Raw genomic sequence first — 6,898 nt, forward strand, 5'->3', positions numbered from 1 at the left:
GCCAGACAGACAGAGAGAGACATAGAGACAGAAAGCGAGAAATCACCCCCCAGGAGGGATGGTCACGCTGCAATCCCTTCTCCTCCATTCTCCTCTCGGGATCTTGGGCACGCACGCACACGCGCCCGGCGTGAGTTTTAAGCCACCGGGTCCGGGACACGAACCACGGTCGACTACGTGGGAGTCCAGCGACATAGCCATTACGCTAACTGCTGGTTCCCTAAACTTCAGATTTTTTAAAATTTTTATCATTCTACTTGACTATCCCTCTCCTGTTCCTTTCAATATGAATATTTTGGCATGAGGCTCTGAAACTAGTTCCTAAATTTCGTATGTATAATGTTTCTTTGAATCACTTGATTGCCTTCTTTCTGACTGAACTAAAAATATCCCCCAGAACTCATTTTGAACTAAACAAATGTGAACAAAGAGGTAAAATATTTTATAACATGCTGGTGGCTCTTATTCTCTACATTTTAAGAACTGAACTGTAGTTGATGCTATTTCATTCTTCACTGTTCACAGTCTGGAGGAAGAATTATGTTAAATATTCAGCTTGCAAAGTGTTTTATTTGGCTTACTGAAATTTTAATAATTGTTTTTAATCTTGTTCTCTTTTGTTTAAAAACATTATAGTTAAAAAGCCTTTTTTCTGTTTAAAGTAATTTATATTACCTTAGAATTCAGTGTTCTTAATGTGTCGATTCTCTTGTCTTACTCTGTAGTCAAGCATAACAAACGTGTTCCTCCTAAAATATATTTAAGAATTTCCAGTAGTTGCAAGGTCAGCTGTTCATTGTCACTAAAGAATTATAATCAGTAAGGTGTGTGCTTTTACTGAAGCAGTTGGAAAAAAGAGACTAGATATAAGCCATTATTGCTTATTTAAAGTATGTCGTCAGTTTATCTGTGAGTCTTACTCTGGCCAAACTCAGTTCAGTTCAGAAAAGGCCCTTAGTCCAAACGACCTACTTACCCTCTCCTGTAGGGGGAATATATGTGAGAAAACAACCAAGATGGAAAATATGGCTCAGAGCCCAAGTCTTTCAGAACAGTCCACCCACGATGAATGAGAGGAGTTAGAAAACCTCAGAGTAAAGCTCTGTCATGGTTTGCTTTCTTATGAGGTGGATATGAATACATGAATACATGCCATCTTTAACATAAAATGAGTTTTGGTGTTTTTATAAGTGTTTGTAAATGCTTTCTACATTGTCAGTGTGTAAAAATACTATTTTAAAACAGTAAGGTGTTAAATAGCGTCCTAGTTATGGTAGTTACTGTGAATAGTTTCTATCAGGGAGAAGTGGTTTTACTACCGCCCTGATGCGGATGCTCACCTCCTTAGCACCAGAGTGCCTTTGATATTTTTGTTTACACATGTGGCCTTTGTGAGGAAGAATGATGAGAGGCTGTTAAACATTTAAGCTATCTATTTTTTAGTTTTTTTCTTCTTTTCAACCCCAACAAAATGAGGCTGCCCAAAACCACCAGTGTTTCACAGGGTCTCTGCCTGAAGCTGTCAGTGTGACACCTGGAGTTGCCATTGTTGCTGGGAACACACCTTTTTCCTGCTTGACTGTCCCAAGAGCAGGCCAGGCAGTCCTAAGAGCCAGGTAGTGCCGACGTTGTACACAGGCCCTCTGCAGAGTTAAGCTATCCCAGTCGTCCTCGATTCCCGTCTGCCTAGAGTTTCTGCGGCCCTTCCCAACCTTGTGATTTATGACTGCGGGTTGTTAACAGAATGTCTGTGAATTAGACTGGTGATCTGTTTTGTACCTACCTTCAGACCCGTTGAAAAGAAGAAACCTGGCAGAGTGGTAACCTTGTGCATTCTGACCATTTTCATATAAGTTATCAAGCATCCTAAAAAGGAGTTTCTCGGTGCTAATTTGAACAGTGTGTGGAGTTCCTCAGCCTGATAGTTTTGCCTTATAGTTTTAAAACATAACTCTAATATTTGCTGAAGATGTTTATATCCAGCACAGGCATATACAGATTCTCTTTTTAATATATATGTTTAATGTGTTTTTAATTCTTTCTATATAAGAAATGAGTCCATGTATTTTTTATTCACACATCATATTTGATAAAATTATTCTAATGTGATTATGATGAGAGATATTCTACGTATTAGGTCATCTGGAAAGTCATGACATATTGTTCTGTTTTTCTATGCAAAAATGTGTCATGACTTTCCTGACAACCCAATAGTTTTAATAAAACTAGCAAACCTAGGCAGTTAAACATCAGAATTTTTATGATCATGCAATGATAAAGTTTAGAATTTTTGCATATTTACTCATACCTAAATTTATCAAACAGGTTTATTTTTTACAGACACCTACTCATAATATGATCGCCTCTACATACACAAGAAGAAAGAATACTTCAGAGTCTCTTGTCCTGCCTCTTTTTCTTCTCCTATTCCACCTTTCTAAACATACAATAAAGTCATGGAATAAAATGAATTTGTACGTGTTGTAGGCCCTTTAACCATCAGCTGCCTTTTGACTGGAAGAACGGTGGAAATGGCATTAACACCCTGTTTCATTGTCTTGAAGTGACACATTGGGATAACACCGCTAGTATGCCGTCAGCCGCAGCCCTGGAAGATAAGAAACCTGCTCTCTGTTGTCTCATTTGTGGTTTCAGTAGTTTAATTCATTCACTGATATTATTCAGTGTCGGTTTCTTTTCTAGAAGTATAATGCCAAGTGTTTTGAACTAAGACTTATAGCAATTTTTAAAAACTTATCAACTGTATATAAAATGATAGCCCACTAAGTCATCCTCTTTATCATGTTCTGTATCCAGTAACTATTCATTGTGATCGTTTAGTTTATGTTTGCCATATGAAATAAAACAGAAAACTCCTTCAAATGGGTTAATTTGGATTATAACAGTCGAGTGCAATTCAGTGGAAGAAATTTCAACCCTTCATTGACAGCTTAGAAATCCGCCTTGGAAGCCAAGTGAGCAGTACTTCACCTGCCTGCCCGAGCTGCCACGCCATCCTCTGTGCACTCGTCAAAATCAGTACACTTGGGGTGCTGTACAGTGATGGTAGGCTTCCTGTTGACACTGGGTATTTTTTCCTGTTGGCAAAGCCACTGTATTATGACACGGGATGGAAAAAATTAGGAAGTCAGTTGACCGACTTCATTTAAAATATTAAGTATTTCAACGAGGAACCAAGAAAAGGCTTTCTTCTGTTAAAAAACTCTTTCAAATAGAAGTTATTCCAGCAGTTGAAATAATAACCAACCCCCTCTTAGCTAAATATTTAAAATTTAGAGTTTGATCCATTGCAGTTAGTAACCCACTTATATTTTCATGTTTTATATAAACATTTTTTACCGGCTGAAAGACTTAAAAACAAAAAGTATAACATTTTTTACTTAAAATATCTTGTTCATTTACTACTTTTTCATTAAGGCTTTATTATACTAATAAAAATGCCCATTGTGTGACCATTTTTAATTTACTCTTTACTGAAGACATTATCTTGGGCTTTTTGTTTTATTTTGGTTAACAAATTCCTTGCCAACACCCAATTTTTTTTTGATCAGTACATTCTTCATTGTGATCCCTCAAAATCTGACATCTAATATGTGAGGTTGGAGAGTACCACAGAATATTTCAGAAGCCAGGAAGCCAGCAGGTGTTTGTCTTATACTGCTTGGTAAGGAGCGGAGATCAGTTTTAAGCGGCTAGTAGCGTATGTGCTGTTATCTGGTAGACGGGCAGTCTAGAACCTTGAGTTTCTTTTAGGGCTGGGGGCAGGTGAGCAGAGAGGGGGCAGGTGAGCAGAGAGGGGGGAGAGTGCGCAGAGGGAATAGAGCTTCGTAGTGCTCCATACGGAGTCTGGAGAGACCCTCAGATTCCGCCCTCAGCCAGTGCGGGTGGGTAGTTACAAACCCCCTCACTGAGCAGACATCCTGTAATGTTAATGAATATTTTTGCAAAGAAAGAACAGGAAGTAGAACCTTACTTATTTTTATGAACTATAGATGAAAAAAAAAAATACCATGATCTGTATTTCGACAGATTTCTCCCAAGCAAAAGGCAGATATTTAGTCAGTACTTTTATCTCTTCCTTTTGTATAAATCTTAAGTTTCTTTGAGATCAGTATTGTGACATACAAATAGATGATGAAAGTGAATATTATTAAAAGTCCCACGTCAGAGTTCTGACATCCTCCCCATTCGCTTCTTTTATGGATTTTGTTTCTCTTTTAGCCGATCTTATCCTAAGCATGCTTTTATTTTCTTAAAAGGTAGATCTTTATAAAATACAGATGTAACTGAAAGAGAAAAATAAAATTCAGAGTCTCAACAGTAAACTCTGTTGTATCTGTAGTTCAGAAATTAGAAATGATTCAAATTTAAACTAAAAAAAAAAAACCTTACAATATTCAATATACATATAGGAGTTAAATTTTAATTAGACAAAGAATCTTTGTTTCTCATGTCAGAATTTGCAAAGAATGGAGTGAACAAAGCTTTATATGGGATTCCAAATAATTGTAAATAGATTGTATCCAAAATTACTTTGATCGGGATATCCACTTTTAAAAAACAGTGAACACGGGCAACGCACAGTAGGACAGAAGTGGTTTTCACTGTTTCGCAGTTGACCCAACCTCACCGTACTTACAGGTGGGGCGGTCAGACTTTCTAGTGTTAATTTTCTTCTCTCTCCTTTGTGTCACCCTCATTAATTTTCTTCTCTCTCCTTTGTGTCACCCTCATTTTCCAGGCTTCATTCTGAGGGATTCCTTCCCACACACAGATTATTTAGCCCCTACATGTAAATAAATGCTGTACAAATGAGTAGGAAACATTGCAGAGACGGGTGCATCCTAACCTTGTAATTTGGGAATTTTATATATATGAGATTCACAGTGTAGGTTTAAAAGAGAAGTTCGTTGACTACTTAAAATTTTTTTAATTTATTTATTTTAGACGTGTTTGAGAAAAAGAAGTATGATATTTTCACTTTCCAATACAGGGGATCAAAGTAATGGTATTTATCTGTGCTCTACGCTGGTGTGCCTGCCAGTTCTAGGTACTTGAGCAGTATGGAAATGTGCTTACTACGCTTACCTCCGAATGATCATGGCTATGTGTTGTTTAAATATTTAAAACTTACTTGGTTTTCACGTGTGCACTATGAATGAACTTTGTATTATTTTTTAAAGAACCTTCACATGACATGTAGACATTATTGCAACTTATATTTTGCCTGTGCTTAACCTGAAGTCATTTGTGTAGGTGGATAATTAAAAGATATTTAAATCTCACTATAATTCTATTATTGGAGAGCATCTTTTAAGTTTTCCGTTTTAATGAGGGAGAGACAGAAACCTGTGTACCTAGGGTCATTATTTGACCCTCCCGTATAAACGAATTTGTGATCTCACCACCTCTTAATATGCCTCTTCTTTGAATGCGTGAATTTCAGATGCTTTGCATTTCCCAGATGTTATCTATAGTCAACCAGTGCTGGTGTTTTTGGTCCCTCCCACACACATCTTGGTCCTTGTCGAGACATTTTGATATTTTATTTTTTATTTGGTAAAATACACAAAGTGTTTTCTAAGTGCACGTTGCTGCCATTGCCATCATTTTCTTTTTTTCTTTTTTTTTTCTGGAGAGGTTTTTGCTATAGGGCACGTGCGCTTGCCAGACAGAGAGACAGAGAGACAGAAAGCGAGAGAGCACCCCCAGTGAGGATGGCCACGCCGCAATCCCTTCTCCTCCATTCTCTCGGGATCTTGGGCACGCACGCACATGTGCCCGGCGTGAGTTTAAGCCACCAGGTCTGGGACTCAAATCGCAGTCGACTACATGGCAGTCCAGTGACATAGCCATCACACTAAGTGCTGGTCCCCCATTGCCATCATTTTCATTAATGATGCTAATATGTTCAGTCATGTGTGAGGCTTACTAAAAGGTAGGAACTGAGTCACAGAACCAGAAGGAACTGTACCGATTACTTAATTCAATCTAACACTTGATTATAGACTCTTGTTACTCAGTTTTTAAATTCCTCAGAACTTGCTTATAAATGATGCTAAATACTTGTGGACTGTTAGCTATGTAGAGTGTAGGTGTTCCTTCTCCAAGATTCGGACACAGCTAAAGTCAGAACTGGGAAAGGACTCCAAATCAGGACTGCTCCAGTAAGCAGGACCCAGTAGCTGCAGACTGGTATGTTTCCGATCGGTCCATGTCAGTAGCCTTCTTTGTAGTCCCTCTAGAAGGTGCACAGGCAAAAACGAGTTACATCATCACTTACTTTCCAGATCAGTACTGAGACCAGTCCTACTTTAAGTCCTGAAAAATAGTTACATTTTTAAATATTTTTGTTCTGTGTGCAATTCAAGTTTAAAGCTTTAATATATCAAAAGAAGTTACTAAAAATTTACTAGAACTTGTTTTCTTTTAGCTTATTCCAATTGAAGAATTAACCTTATCAAACCAAAGTAGCTCTACCATATTCTTAGAGATAATACAGGTGTATTATTTACATTTTTAAAATGTGTTTTAAATGATTCCCCAGTTTTTGTTCAGCATATATTAGACTCTGATGATAAATAATGAAAACTTTAGGGTCAAGACGAGTACAGTAAAAAATGGCTAAGAGTTCAGAAGCAGGACAGTATGAGAAAAGTTCGGTGGGGGCAGTCTTTGCCTACAGAGGTGGTTAATATTCCAAGGGCGGGAAACCTGCAAACGGCATCAGGTAAATCTGTCCTGCAGTGACAAAGTGGAGTTGCTAGCTTGAAAACTAGTGAACTCTGATCCCTGCCGGAAGACCTGTGAGCCATGTCATGTTCCGTAAGGCCAATATAAAAATTCCTTTGGGGTCAAGTCACTGGCAAAGTAGCTA

General features: G+C 37.9%; 1 long non-coding RNA gene across 1 annotated transcript in view; it reads left to right on the top strand.

The window, feature by feature from the left end:
- Positions 1-5,306, top strand: part of LOC106735203 (uncharacterized) — a 6,205-nt gene extending 899 nt beyond the window's left edge. The window contains exon 2 of the long non-coding RNA XR_001370603.2: positions 2,326-5,306. This is a non-coding gene — a long non-coding RNA (uncharacterized LOC106735203). The remainder of the gene's footprint in view (positions 1-2,325) is intronic.
- The last annotated feature ends 1,592 nt before the right edge of the window (positions 5,307-6,898 follow it).

This window comes from Tupaia chinensis, unplaced genomic scaffold, assembly GCF_000334495.1.
Source record: "Tupaia chinensis unplaced genomic scaffold, TupChi_1.0 Scaffold000327_1, whole genome shotgun sequence".
Classification (NCBI taxonomy): domain Eukaryota; kingdom Metazoa; phylum Chordata; class Mammalia; order Scandentia; family Tupaiidae; genus Tupaia; species Tupaia belangeri.